This window comes from Streptopelia decaocto (assembly GCF_964273445.1).
Source record: "Streptopelia decaocto genome assembly, chromosome: 4".
Taxonomy (NCBI): Eukaryota; Metazoa; Chordata; class Aves; order Columbiformes; family Columbidae; genus Streptopelia; species Streptopelia decaocto.
Genome location: NC_138658.1, coordinates 50,560,304 through 50,575,250, shown reverse-complemented (window position 1 = coordinate 50,575,250; position 14,947 = coordinate 50,560,304). Strand labels below are relative to the sequence as shown.

The 14,947-nt window shown below is 40.6% G+C and overlaps 1 protein-coding gene across 4 annotated transcripts in view; it reads right to left on the bottom strand.

The window, feature by feature from the left end:
- FRYL (FRY like transcription coactivator) overlaps positions 1–14,947 on the bottom strand; it is a 168,997-nt gene that overhangs the window by 148,218 nt on the left and 5,832 nt on the right. For 3 of the 4 annotated variants that reach the window (XM_082050200.1, XM_082050199.1, XM_082050198.1), the window contains exon 2: positions 2,178–2,386. The exons of the other annotated variant lie outside the window; for it this stretch is intronic. The gene's annotated coding sequence lies outside the window, so the exon portion shown is untranslated. The remainder of the gene's footprint in view (positions 1–2,177; positions 2,387–14,947) is intronic. 4 annotated transcript variants of the gene reach the window in all.

Below are 14,947 nucleotides of genomic sequence, written 5' to 3'. Positions count from 1 at the left end.
AACCACTATGTACAAACAACAAGCACATCAAACTTTCCTCCTCTTGATGGTCCTTTATTTTCTTATTTTCACTGGAATAAAACCTCAATGAAACTTAAGTGTTACACCTGTGAAAACACTTGAAATGCATGAACAGTTACATGAATTGCTCCAAATACTGTTTAGTAATTGCATTTACAGACAAGAATAGGCTTTTCAGGACAACTGATGCTCCAGACAATTTTTCAGAGAGATCATGTAGTCTTCACCATCAGATCTTTTTGAGACCTGACTGGATAAAGCACTGAGCAACCAGGTCTGATTTCAGGGAGTAAATTAGGAACACAAGAAAAATGGCAGGTGGTGCATTTTTCAAGCTATATAGTTTTTCCTTCTCACATGTAAGGAAAGCACTTCAGATAAGACTCTCTCTGCACACTCTGACAGGAAAATATACCCTGAGAGATTACTTGTCTTTACCTCCTACTGAAGTGAAAAAAAAAAAAAACAAAAAACAACAAGTTTTTGCCTACACACAACACAATGGGTTTTTAATACTGAAGATGGACAACAGATACAAAATCTAAGGACCCAATGCTAAGGTTATTCTTTTAAACCTACTACCTGATTGCCTTTTAAACATGTAGCGATAGCTACAGAAAGTACAACAATTACTGAGAAGTATTCCAAGAGCTAGATCAGCACTGAACAGCCTTGCTTCCAATAAGGATAAGCTACACAATTCAACCCTGAATGCTTGATGTTTGTCACTAGAGCATATTTTCTATATAAACACATAGAACATGTATAATAAATAAACCTTTTAAAGTGAAGTAAAACCAGAGCTGCCTAAAGCATGATAAGCACCCACAAGAGAACTACTTACAGCAAAAATTATACTAATGTCCCGAAACCACCTGCCTTTATTTTTTGGTTTCGTTTGAAGATTGGAGTTCCTACTCTAATGCTAAAAACTGTATTTGCCTTCCTCAGACAACAGAAACATAAGGATGTTCAAGGTAAATTTCTCCAGCAACAAATTTATTATCTCTTGAGAGAAAGAGTATGTACATCATGAAAACAATAATTAAAGCACAAAATGTAATATAACTAGGAACGAAAGCCAGTGACAGAGGCAAATAACGGGGATATGATACACTGGAGAAGATCCAATGCTAGAATCCATTCACATTCTGTTGTACTGTATACTTCTCCTATAAATAATACATTGGATAATAAAACAAAGAAAAGCAAGAGCTATGGTAAAAATATTATTGTATAATATTCAAATTCTTCAGGATAATTAGAATAATAGTACATATAATATTCTACTACATTCTGTAAAGTAATATTATGGGATATATAATAAACACAGAACACCTTGAATACAGAAGTCCACATAGCAAATAGCACAGAAGCAACAGCACTTGAGTATTTTCCTCCTGTCGTGCCATTACGCGCTCTGTTCTCAAAGGCCAAAAGGAAGCACAGTCTGTCAGTTTTACTACTTGACTACAGGGTGGCAGTACCTTGCATTATTTCTGAAGGACATTTTAGATGTTGGATTAGTTAGATAACATTTCAGCACAGAAGTACTTTACCCATAACGACTACCCTGTCCTTGACAGCAGTACAGATCTACTTACTACTGACAAAATCCTTACATGAAGAGCAGTAAAGGGCATTTAAGTAAGGAATTGTGGCGGTCTTTACTAATTAGCTGCATTACCTGGCTTCATCCACAAGAGGACAGAGCTCAGACACCTGACTGTGCACAATAAAGAGGACTCTGTTAGCACCAAGAAGTCTGATTTGCAATGAGCACAGAAGTTGGTGAAAGACAACTTAAGAAAATTATTGAGCATACAGGAATTACTTCAGAGAACTACTGATTGTACAGCAACCACATCTGGCTTAAGTCCCCGAAGTGCAGGTCACTGGAAAATGGGAGCCTGCTTGTCCTGTTCTTAACCTCTTCCTTAGACATTCACTTTTGGCCATGATCAGTTACTATGTTAAACAAAACGTCCTTGTTTAACACAGTACAGACACCCTTCTATCCAGATAATTGATATCTGAAGTAGTAGTAGTAGTTCAAAGTGTTAACAGTATAACATACACAACAAAGACCAAACCAAAAAGGAAAAAAATAGATGCATGAAAATTTATTTATGACAAAATTGTGAAAAAGGTCTTACCACTTAGAAGCCATAGTTAACCACCGAGGAGAGCTGTTAGCATATCGCACTTAGGATGGATCCATCAAGACATTTTCTCCCGAGTCCAATGTGTGCTTAAGAGATGTGAGGAGTAGACAAAGATGTAAACAGCTACGAGTCGACTGGTATGTAGCCAAATATTGGAAAAGGGTCTCCAAACACAGTACAGATAAACAAAATATAAAATGCTGAAAAGAAAATGAGAAAAAGCACAGTCAAACCTTAGACACTCAATGGGAAAGTCAACATTTGCCAAAAGCTTTAGAATTCTGATCTTTGTCACTGAAGGGTCATAACCAATAAAAATCTGTTACATTTATCTTCAGAATTTTTGTTCTGCTCAGAAACTAATGATTCCTAATGACTTTTTTTGCCCTGAAAAATTAAAATTGACATTGGAATAAAATCTAGATTCCCACACTCAACATATTTTATGCACATCCATTCTTTGTGGAGAGTTTTAGTTGTACTTTAGTTATGAACCTACTTTATTAATCATATATACAATCATTCCCAAATGCAAGTCATTCTGAATTGTATTTTTTGTATTAGTCCTTTTATTTCTTTTCTGATTTTTGTTGATCTTTCTCCCCCTGCTTGGTTAGTGGGAGGATGTGGTCAGAAAAAGAAACAAACAGTCCTTCAGCTGTGTTGGCTGTAACAAAGCCTTGAGAACTTCTGGAGATTCCTTCACAACAGAAATTTGTATGCAACTTGCACACTTGTCATAACATGCTTAAGTTGCAGAGTTTGTTTTTGTTCTTCTATACTGCCAAACTACAGCAAAAGCACTTTAGCATTTTTAATTTTACCCTGAAGGCAGATGAAGCACTTTAACTGCTTTTAACAACTCAAGTCTCAACAAGCAGCAGCAAGCCAGCATTCCTGATCACCTACTGCATATAGAGAGACAAAAAGCTGGGGGTTTGTTTGTTTTCAGTGGTGGTGGGTTTGGGTTTGTTTTTTTGCTGTTGTTTTGTGGTTTGGTTCGTTTGGGTCTTTGTTTGTTTGGGTTTTTGTTTTGTTTCATTTTTTCATTTGGGTTTTTTTTTTTAAGCCATAGCCTTAAAAAATGCAAGTACATAAAAAGACCTGTACATCCAACATGACTTTATCAGTGCTCTGATGCATCATGAATGTACTAGTTTCCTTTAGGGATGTGTGAACCATTCATTCAGTCACCATTTCTTTTATGTACAGTTTGTTCTACTTCTTAATTAGTGTTTCCAAAAATACAAAAGAGACCCACATAAGAAGTGCAATCTAAAGGTAAAAACACACATTCTGAATATTTTAAGATGTAAAAGAAAGTTTAAAAGTGGGACTTAGAGACAATGAGGAAAACTAGATAAGCCTTTGCAAATAGGAAGCAAGCTGATGTTTATATATAATTTGGGAACATACTATGTAATTCCTTGAAAAGGCAAAAAAAAGTCAAACTCTTAAAGACTTGACCAGTTATAAAGGGAAGCATTTAATGACATAAAATTCTAACTCTGAATTTTACCTGCTAAATTGCAACTCTCTAATCAAAACATCAACTGCTTTCTGTAGTTTGTGCATTTGACAGTAGAGTGCATCAAATCAGCATCACTTTTTCCTCTGTACACAATCAGTGCAAGAAAACACTTTTCTATGCAGCAGAAATGTATGACCTTTCAACCTGCCTGCTGACATTTTATCTCACTTTCTCAAGCGAAATATATATTCACAGACATGAGTCTGTTCTGCTTCAAGGCTGCCCCCTTCTCACTGTGTCTGGGGCAAACCCAGTCTGTGCTTCTTACTCATCTTCATTCTTCACAACACCAGATTCCACCCTTCCCCAACACACCACCCAATTGCCCAGCTGCTTAATGAAGGAAGTAAAGTTAAGCCGAAAACCAACTGGGCTGTCCAAGGCTTCAGACAACATAGTGATGTTTCAGTTCAGCAGGCAGAGTGTTTAAAAAGAGTCCAAAGGGTGGGAGGCACAGGAAAACTCATTGGAGGTATTTAAGCAATACTGAGCAACAATGAACTTCAAATTGCAGCGGCTGCCCAGAACTTCAAGTACAACTACAGTTGTATTTTAATACAACCTAAGGTGCCCTACAGAATCAATCTGATCAGATTAAGCCTGACTAAAGGATAGAAAGGTATCAGTAAAGATAGCAGTAAGGTTGAAAGTCTCCCAGAGATGTGAATGAAGTTCACAGTAACTACAGCATATTGCTGGAAGGAAGTTCATTGGCTTCATTTCCCAACTGCAGCTTACAACTTAAGAGTTAAAATGTAACTATATCAGATGTGAAGTCAAAAGTATCACACAGAAAGAGGTTCAGCATTTGGGGTTCATCCCTACAGAAGATTCATGAAAAGCTAAGAAGCAGAACATGACAAAACTATGTAATAAAGTCCAAAGTACAAGAGGTTAGCTATCACAAGGCTTAGAACAGTAATTCAAAGGACACTGCTGCTACCCATAAGCTTTCATATCTAAAAAAAAATTCAGAACTCCTGTAACATCCTGAATTGGAAAACACAGCTAAAAGTCCAGCCAACCTCAAACCTGTCCAATAACAGCACATGTAACTTTTATTAGATGAACCTTTTTTTTCTTTTTTAGGGGAAGAGGGTGTTTAAAACAGAACTTTTATCTCATTTTTAAGTTGATGTATTATGTTCACAGAGTAGCTGCTATAATGTTGACTACCATGCAAGACTGAATTCAGCTTTACCTTCAGTATACTATGTTTGCTTTTACAAAGGTAGAATAAAGGCAGAGTTTAATTATATTTGGTTTTGAGGCATTATTTTTAAAATCACAACAAAAAATTGCTAATAAGCCAGTTTAGAGGCAAATGTTTACAGAATGGCACCATGGCCACTCAAACATGTGGCTGACCTGGACTTTAGCTCGGCTAAATAACACTCTGCCACAGGCACTGCTAACATAAATAACACGATATCCCCTGTGAGCTCTGGTTCTCTGTCACTGTCCCGCTCGCTCCCTCCCCAAAGTGATGGCAGGTGCGGAAAGAGTCCATACAGTGAAGAAACATTATCAGGCCACAGGGCAAGGTAAAGCCAGGCTGCAGCCCAAGGCTCACGACTTACACCACCCCTCATGCAGGGGGTGGAAGGAAAAAAAACACATGATAACTATAACTCACATTTATTTTACAACATATTGACCGTATATAAGACTTTCTTGGAACAAACCAATCAAGCATATTTTCCACTACAGCACTGGGAGATGCTACCAGCAGGCTGAGAGATTTTCAGGGGCTGCCCAATTGCTCCATCCTCCCAACCTTATCTTCAGCAACAGTCTGCACAGCTACACTGTACCAAGCTTACTGTTCACTTTCCTCCCAAATAAGTAATATTAGTGATTGTACCAGAAATTACCAAAAAGAAGAAACTTCAGATGAGTGCTTGGTACCAAATATGTAATAACTTGTCCACATAACTCAAATTTTAAAATGTATATATTGCATATTCCTTTCCTTAGTACAAAAAAAGGAGAAAAGTACATGAATCACAAATCCTGTCCATTGGGCCAGTGCCACAAAACCTGCCTATTATTTAAATTTTTATTATAACTTTTTACTCTTTGGAATCTCATTTCAGACTGCTAGATTTATGCCCAAACTCAAACTGTGTTTTTACCAGAGCACAGTGGATATTTCCATTTAGGCATAAGATCTTTCAAGACTCTCACATTAGCCTCTTAATAAATATTGCCTTTACTAGTGCCAGAGCCCAAGAAAACCACTGCTTTCAGAAACAGAGTGATACGACACTTGTTCTGTTACACCTTCCCTTGGTGCTCATGTCCTCTGTCTCCCACCTTTACCCCTGCTTTTTTCTGATTGTTGATTTAAAGGCACATTTCCCCAACTGTAGTACATAACCAATTATTTTCTTTTGGGCTCCAAAAATGGGACCTTAGTTATTTTCTATTATATCAACTATAAGTTGGGACTTGGTATCCGAAATAAAATATTTCTGTGCTGCTTTTTAAGAAACTCCAAAAATAACAGTGTCTGATCTGCAGGTGACCAAGAAATTATAGCTCTCTTCTGTTAGCGTCAGAGGGTGTCTGCAACCCATATATTAGGATTAACTCAAACGATGTTGTTTCCACCAGGAAAACAGCTAAAACTAAGTCTGTACCAGCACAAATTTTTAAATATTACACACAAGTATTTCAAAAGGAAGTAATAAGACTTGAGCTTGCCTAATCTTATGTCATCTAGAAATTTATCATCACTTGTTCCTTCTTATTTCATATGCACTGGGTGGAGGAAATGGTAGACTATAACCAACAGCAACAACCGTGTTCTTCCTCAGACACACTACACAGTGCTGCCTGCACTGATAAACAGGACAGTGCATCGACAGCAGCTGCAGCGGCATCTACTAAAGCTCTCGCAGCCACTGATCTGAACACCATCATTCACCAGATCAACATGAACACAGTTTCAGCAACAGGAAAAGTGAGAATTTCCATGAGTGTGCAGTGCAGGCAAGAAGCCTCAAATTCTGATCTCTGCACCACCACCACTACAGCAACAACAGGGAAAATGCAAAAAAAAAAAGAAAAAAGCAAGCCAAATGGCTCTATAAACTAAACTCCTTTTTTTTCCTTTTCACAAAATAAATTGCAAGCACAGACCGAACTAAAAATCAGCATGTAAACATGAAACTAAATAACTAAATCCGAAGAATGGGAAGCTTATACCACACTTTCAAACTGCTTTTGGTGATTTCCTACTTTTGAAAGAATCTCAAACCAAAACCAACAGTCCTTTCCAATTCAATAAGCTTTGGGAGATCAACATCTAGCAGGGTTCAAACACCCAGAACTACTGAATGAAAAATGAACAGCTCATGTACTACTTTTCTTCCAAGCTAAAAATATAGTTCTTTAAAAGTGCCAAAAACTATTAAATCACTGACCAGTTTTACTACTGTGTCTGTACCAAGAAAAATACGTGGCAATAGAATTTTTCTTTACTTAATACATACCATTAGGAGGAAACAACATGAACTTTATGCACATCAGTACCAAAGTCTATACGGATTTAAATTAAAAACAAAAGCAAACACACACATTAAAAAAACCTCAGTTTACTCCCTTGAACCAAAGGAAGGAGCTGCTTTCCCCACTCCCTTCCCTCAAAGCAACAGCAATAGAGGTTAAACTCAGGTCCTATATATAAAATGCTAGCAGTTCTTCAAATATGCTGACCAGTATAAGTTAGCAGATTTCTTGTCTACTCACACAGTTGCAGAAAAATATGCCTAAATTGATGTATCTTAGTCCAGTGCAATATTTTCCAGCCTCTGGAAATCTGATACAAATACTATCTATAAAAGGCTAATTGCTTTTGAAATACAACAATCAGAATGAGGACTCTCTTGTGCTTGCAGACCATCTCTACCCATTCTTTTTTTCTTAAGCAGCATTCAACCTGAAGAGTTCAGAGTCTGTATTTACACGGCTGAGACATGAAGTTTCTGTTTCACTTTAACAGAAGCCCAAATGAGGCCAGTCTGCATTCTCCAGCATGACAATAAGATCAACAGAAATGTGTTTGAAATATTCCTCTTGTTTCTAGGCACAAAGCATTATAAAAGCCCTATTGATATTCTGTCTCTCCTATGCATCCTACTCTTCTCATAACAAAGGCATACCAGTTTTCAAATAGCCATCTGCTGAACTCAAAATATCTTTCGAGGACTTCTGTCACTAACATAATCCTTAAACATAGAACATCTCCACCATTCTAACTAGAGTTACATGAAGATTCCATGCATTTAAACTATATAGTTATATGCCGTAGTTTTATCTACTAGATATGGTTTTAAGGGAGCACACAATAAAAGCTACTATAAAACTATAGAGAATAGGAAATACTTGAAAACAGAACTATTTATTATTAATTTAAAAATGCAAGCCAAGAGAATAACAACTTGCACTACAGCATAACATGGAACACACTATACAATACCTTTAGATTTCCTCCCAGGACATACAAGGTTTGGCTTCAAATTGGATCAGGTCAATTGCACACAATATACTCCCTCACACCAAAAAATACAAGTATAATCTGTGCCTACCTGACTACCTATTCTGAATAACAGATTATAATATCAAAGGCTGATCACGATGTACAGTAAAAGAAGTGTCCTTAAATGTTTTTAAATCAGGCTCATTTTTCCCCAGCAAAAGGTCCAAAGGCATACAAAAGTGTGAATCAAAGAAATGTGTATAGTGGTAAAAACATTCAGATTTATGCCCCAAAAGCTTGTTCTATTCATTTTGTGCTTGTATATACCTAACTTCCTGTTCTCACACTTGTTATCCACCACTTCTGACCTGTACCAGCTATTGTATAGTTATTCACCTGCTAATTCTGCAAGTAGGTACACGTAAATGTAAATATATATACACACATATATATATACACACACATATACACACACACTGCATATGTATCAACTCTGACTCCTAGTTTTATATGCAACATCCACTACCAAGCAGGTTCAAATGAGGAGGCAGATGTGAGGTCCAAACTGCAGGAACAGAGGGAACGGGCAGGACCTCCATGATCTCTGTGTTTATAGGAACCAGAGAAACAGGTGTGTTATATCCAAGTGAAGGGGTCAGGGAGATCTACCCTTACTGCTGCTCCTCCTGAGATCAAGAGCACTCATTCCCAGCTTCTTTCTCTTTCTGAGACGAGGTGGGTATCCAGGAGCTCTGAGCCACTGCAACAGCACCAGCCATCAGGGGACCAGCTGCTACTTGTCATCCTGCCCCAGGGAATAGAGAGGCCAGGCAGCAATCGCAGTGCACAACACAGTAATTCTTCAGCTTTTGATAACTTTTTGGGATGATGTCTACAGAGGTAGAAATCTTACCATTTTTGCTTACAGCAATCTTTTTTAACATGACCAGTATTACTGGCAGATTAGTTCAATTTAAGATCATAAAAGTTCTTATCACTGTCAAAACATTCAGCTGCCACAGACACAACTCTAACAGTTCTTTCTGATTTAGCACAAGAACAGAAGCAGTGTGGATAAGGACTATTCTCATGCAATACAGATGAAAATGCCTAGGAACACTTCAACCTATCTTTCATGCTAGGTTCTCTATAGAAAATCAGTCCTTGCTCAGGTGTACTGGTAACTCCAAGTCCCATTTAGGACATGGTGTTTACAAAAGAAGATGCTTCATTATTTTGCAAACTGGACAACATCACTGGAAAAGTAAATTCAGTCTTTGCAATATCAACTTCAAATGTGAATTCCCAAGAGCTGGTTTTATCAGAACATTCTCAAGCCTTCTAGTATAGATACTCCACTTTTTTTTTCTTTTAATTAATTATGCTTCTTTTATTCTTTTTTAACAGGCTCCCACACTGAATTACAAGACCCTTATCTTTTGGACCAAGTACAACGAACTATCTGTATTTGTAGTTTTCACCAGTCTATCCAGCTGTTATTTTATAAACATATCCAACATTATATTTGGTCACTCCAAACAAATAAATGTAACTAAAAATGACTGGCAAAACCCCCACAACTGTTGTCTTTGAGACTAGTACAAAAAACAAGTAGTGAAAGATAAACAGCAGTAAGTCTTCTGTGAAAGGCTAAACAAGCAGGGTTGAACATCGCAGAGCAGGTCTTACCCATATTCTCACAAGGATCTTTTCAGCACATTCTTCCCTCTAAAAACAGTACCTGGTTTTTCTTTCCACTCTTCTCCTTTGCTTATTCACACATTGCTAGAGGTGTCTTTGAGCTCCCTGAACACCTTCTGCACAAGCATGACTAACATGATTCCCACAGTGACCCCAACTATGGCAGGCCCAACAACCATCGGCAACAGTGGTACTTATCAATGCTGTATTTAACTTATAGCTTCTCCTCCCATTTAACATAGTTGAGTAGTAATATTTTGTGTTATAAGTTGCAGCTTATAAAGATAAAGCAGAGAAACCTTGAGAGGACTGAGGAGAAAGAAAACAGTATTCTATGGTTTACTGGCAAGGTATCTCCACCAGAGCACTAAAAGACCTCTATAAAGTCCCACTGGAACTTGCTCTGATATACTTCATACAAGTCTGGTCAATGCATGCTGAAAGGATTAATTCATATATGTAAAAAGGCAACAAAGGGATTTTAGGATGATCAGGTGAACAGGAAACATCTCACACGAACAAGAGAGAGTCTGGTTCAGCAGAGTAATACTGTTACTCTCTAGAAATACACGGAAGAGAGTGAAATAAACATTACAAAGGAAGAAATGCTACTTAAGCTGAAAAGCAATGTTGGCAACAGCCACTGACAAAATTGGTCTAACATACAACCTAAAAATTACAAGTACTCCCAAGTATCAGTTATTTAGGTCTGAAGCAGTCTTCCAATAGTTAGGCAACAAAACACTCAAAGCTTGTTTTTATTATCATGATCTCATGTAACTTCAGTTAAAAACCCAAGGAAAAAAGCAGAGAGAAAAAGGTCCAAGCCAAAAATCTTCTCCCATTTTCTAGAAAACAGAGAGAAAGAAGGAAATAGGTCACCACACTAACTCTAAAGTGATCAGCAGCACCACTAAAGTGTGCAGGTCAATAGTCCCAGGTCTTCTGCTACAGACTCTGCTGAAAGCCAGCCCCAGCACTGAAAAGTACAGTTCACTTACACTTGTACAGACCACCTGCCAAAGCAGTGGCTAGAATGGCAGAAGAAGGGTACTCCTGTGAGGAGATCTGTGCACACTTTATGCAGCTCAGCTTTGTCTGTCATCACTAACTGCAAAAAACAATTCACGTTGTTTACACCGACAATGGCAAGAATACCCATATAACAAACAAACCCAAAGCTTGTGATAACAGCTTCTGAGCACTAGGCCATTGTATCAGACCAAATATTTAGACATTTCAGAGAACCTCAAACTCAACTTCAAAAGTTCATTTTTTAAAATAATATTTGTTCTTCTTCCATTTTTGCATGCAAACAGAAATCACTATCTAAAACCGGGGATAAACACAAAAATCCCTCAAAACCAAAGCCACATCAAGAGCAGACACTGTTGTTCAAGTAGCTTGAGGGGACTTATTCCTTTCCGATATCCTCCAGCGATGGTATTGGACACTTGCTATCTGAGACTGTATTCTGTCATTCTTCCTGGGAGGTGTTCATGTCAGAGGGAATTAGGAATTATAACAGATTTGGGGACAGGGAGAGAAGGAAGGAAAACACAAGTCTTAGAAGAGACAGAGGTATACGGCAGTACACAGGCATTTCAAGAATTAACTGTCAAACACTGAGGATAGGTGAACTAAATACTAGAAAGAAGAACTGCTATTTTAATCAATAAAAAAAAGGCATAAGCAACCCTAGTTGAGTCAGTCTGGCTAGCATCGGTTACTGAAGTTCACTGGGATTTGGAGTGAGACTGGATAAGAATAACCCTGAATCCTGAAACCTTCAAACATTGCAACACTTCTTCTCCAGCCCATAGTCATTTCTGGGAGGATTATTACTGATACAAAAGTCATAAAGGTTCAAAGTTGTTTGCGTGTGAGCATGCAGCAGCAAAACAAAGCCGTAAACCACAACTAGGCCGTGTACTAGGCCAGCTGCCCTCCCGCTGATGGATAAGCTACATAGCATTTCCTACCCGTAAGGCAACGCAGCTGATAACTACAGTTACAGGGTCACAAACCCTGTACTATTATCCTCATTTTTCTCACAGTAACTCACGTAGCTCATATGTGCATATAGTACATTCCTCCCACATCATTATTTGCACACAATACCTATGATTCCTCCTAAGCTATGGCTTAAATATAAGCAAATATTGTTAAACATTTATGGCTCTCAAAGCCAGGAGGAGCATATTATATACCCATGTTCTGTATTATGTGAGTCCACTGAAATGTAAAGTTTGCCTATATGTCTCTTAAAGAACTCAGACAAAAATAAATTTGTCATTTAGTCCTTTGTGCAATAACGAAGTAGCCATCACTAGACATGATGACCAAGATAAAACTCCCTGAAATACAAAACTAAATATAAAATAGGCAGCTCCTGATGCAGAACACGCTGCCTTTCAAGTTGTTTTCCTTGATGCATAGCCACTGGGAGGGGGATAATTATAATCTTCTTAAGTTCTTAGAAAAAGTAAATACAGACACCATGTTCTCAATTGTATTAGCAAAAACTTTCAGCATACCAATTAATTTTACCCCCCAGAATCAAAAAGACAAACACCTGCAGTGACAAAAAACATGTGAGGCCCGCCGTTGAGGGGATAACACTGGTAAGTATTAATAAAATAACATGAAAAATTGAACAGTTCCACTTTTTGCCTTACAGCTCTACAACTCTCCAGCTTCCCTCCTCAAAGGTACTATGCTACTACATGAGGGTCAGCTATCACCATGCTTCAGTTTGCCTATGCCAGCCAAAGAGAAACAGAATTAGTTGAATACTTCAACTTTACCTTAACTAACCCCACAGAAGACTTAAACAACTTTTCTTCTGAAATGAAGCTCAGCAACAGTTGTCTACATCTCAAAGCAACATACCACTGCTGTACTCCAGGGAAACCACTTCCAGAGAGAAGTCAGCACAGGCTTTAACCAAATCCATTTTGGAATATAAATAAGCAGCCATTCACAGCGGCAATTTGCTGAGGGAAGTCACTTGTCTACTGACAACTGCCATCAAGTACCACTAACTAGGGGCCTCCACAAACCACAGATAAAGAAAGCTTTTGACAGAGAGACTGTCGCTCTCATCTTTAAATACTTGACTTACTAAACCTGCAACACCATTTTTACCGAGGAGTTTGTTTCCTTCCTGAGATAGTGTCAAAAGATAAGAATCGGTGTGTGGTTTCCCAGCACTAGGCTCAACAATCTTCCACAGAGATTCTGAAATATTCGGGGCATATCCTCCTCAGCATGACAGTAACAACACACAAGCAAAGTGACTGAGGCAAGCCTACTGAGGAAACAATACATTGAAGAAATACTTCTTAAGTAACTACAGTTAATTTCACTCTTTGCTCAACCCACAATCAGCAAATCACTTTCTGCACAGCAGTACAGGCTCTGTATTGCTTGTTCCTGCCCACATGAGCAGCTCTTCACTTACAACCTCAATAACTTAAAACCACCTTTGTCTGTCTGGTCTGCACTCACATGCTTACCACCTAAGTCTTTCTCAGTACATGAAGTCTGCGCTTGGGAGACATGCAGCGTATGCAAAAGTAAAGAAGAACTTGCTTTCTACTTTAGTGTATCTCTTTCCTAAGGCACGTTTCAGATTTGCAGGTCTGAAGGAAGTCTAGGTTACACTCTTGATACCTTATCTCCAGATGGTCTTACTGTTCCTTAAAACTGTATTAGCAAACTGCTTTCACAACTCCTACGGTATGAGTGACCACCAAAATATTTTGGCTTGCTTTTTTTTTTAATGTTTTCCCTGTGATTCCTTAGGATGTTTTACCTGGAGCTATCCTGATTGCTGAACCAGTGATTTCCGGTTAAGAAATAAACTGAATTGTCCACTGAGCAGCTGAGTGTCATAGTAAACAAAAACTTTCACAGAGGTATGTGTATATATATACATATACAGATATAGATATATAGATATATATATATATATATATGAGAAAGTGGAGAAGACAAAACTACTTAAGCCCCTACAATACTTATAGCTACATTGGTAATGTCTATGTGAGACTGCTAAAGTGCTGTTAGGATCAAGTTTGGTCACCCTCAAGTGACTCTTCCAGCGAAGCGCTACACACTGAGCGAAGGGCACGCACACAGGTACCGCACTCCACCGCTCAGGATTTAAAGTAAGTTTCATTTACCGCCGCGGGAGCGCGGCCAGCTGCGCGGGGGCCGGGGGGGTCGCTGCCCGCCTGCACCGCCCTGCCCACCCGCAGCCGGGACGCGCGTTTCCCCGCCGGAGCTCCGCCGCGCCCGCGCAGCCCCGGGCACCCGCCGGCGGCGGGGCGGGGCCGGGAACAAAGCCCGGCTCCGTGCCACCCTCCCCGCTCCGTCCCGCCATTCCCCGGCGACCTGGCACACGCCCGGCCCCGCCACCCCCAGGGGTGGCTGCCTCGGCGGCCGCCGAGTGCCATAGGCCGGTGGCTGCCCAGTCCCGCTACCGCGGGGGACGACCGGAGCCAGTCGGACGGGTGCGGGCGTGGGGCGGGAAGAGCCCGGCGGCGGCAGCTGCTTTCCGCTCGGCCCGTGGGGGCTGTGCGAGCGCCGCGCCCACCCCGGGGGCTCCGCAGGGCCGCCGATCGGGCCGGAGGGAAAGGCCGGGCACGCACCCCGCTGCCGGCGGCCGCGCTGCACGGGCGGGGCCGAGAGGAAGGGGCGGAAGGAGACAGGGCGCGGGCCGCGGTGGGGGGGAAACCGAGAGGGCTCCGTCTCCCCAGAGCAGCAGTGCCGGAGCCCCGGCCCCGCGGGGAGGCGGACGGGAGGCGCCAAGCGCACGCCAGCCCCGCCGACCCCTCCCCGCGTCTCCCCGCGGCGGCGGGCAGGGCCGCCCAGTGTGCACCGCCCTCCCCGCCGTAAACAAAGCGGCGCGGGCCGGGGCCGGGCCAGCGGCCGGGACCGTGCGCGGGGCAACACCCCCCGCCCGCTCCGTGTCCGTTGGAGCAGGCGGCCTCTCCTCCCCCCACACCTCAGCCGCGGCCGGTCCCAGCTCCGCCGCCTCCT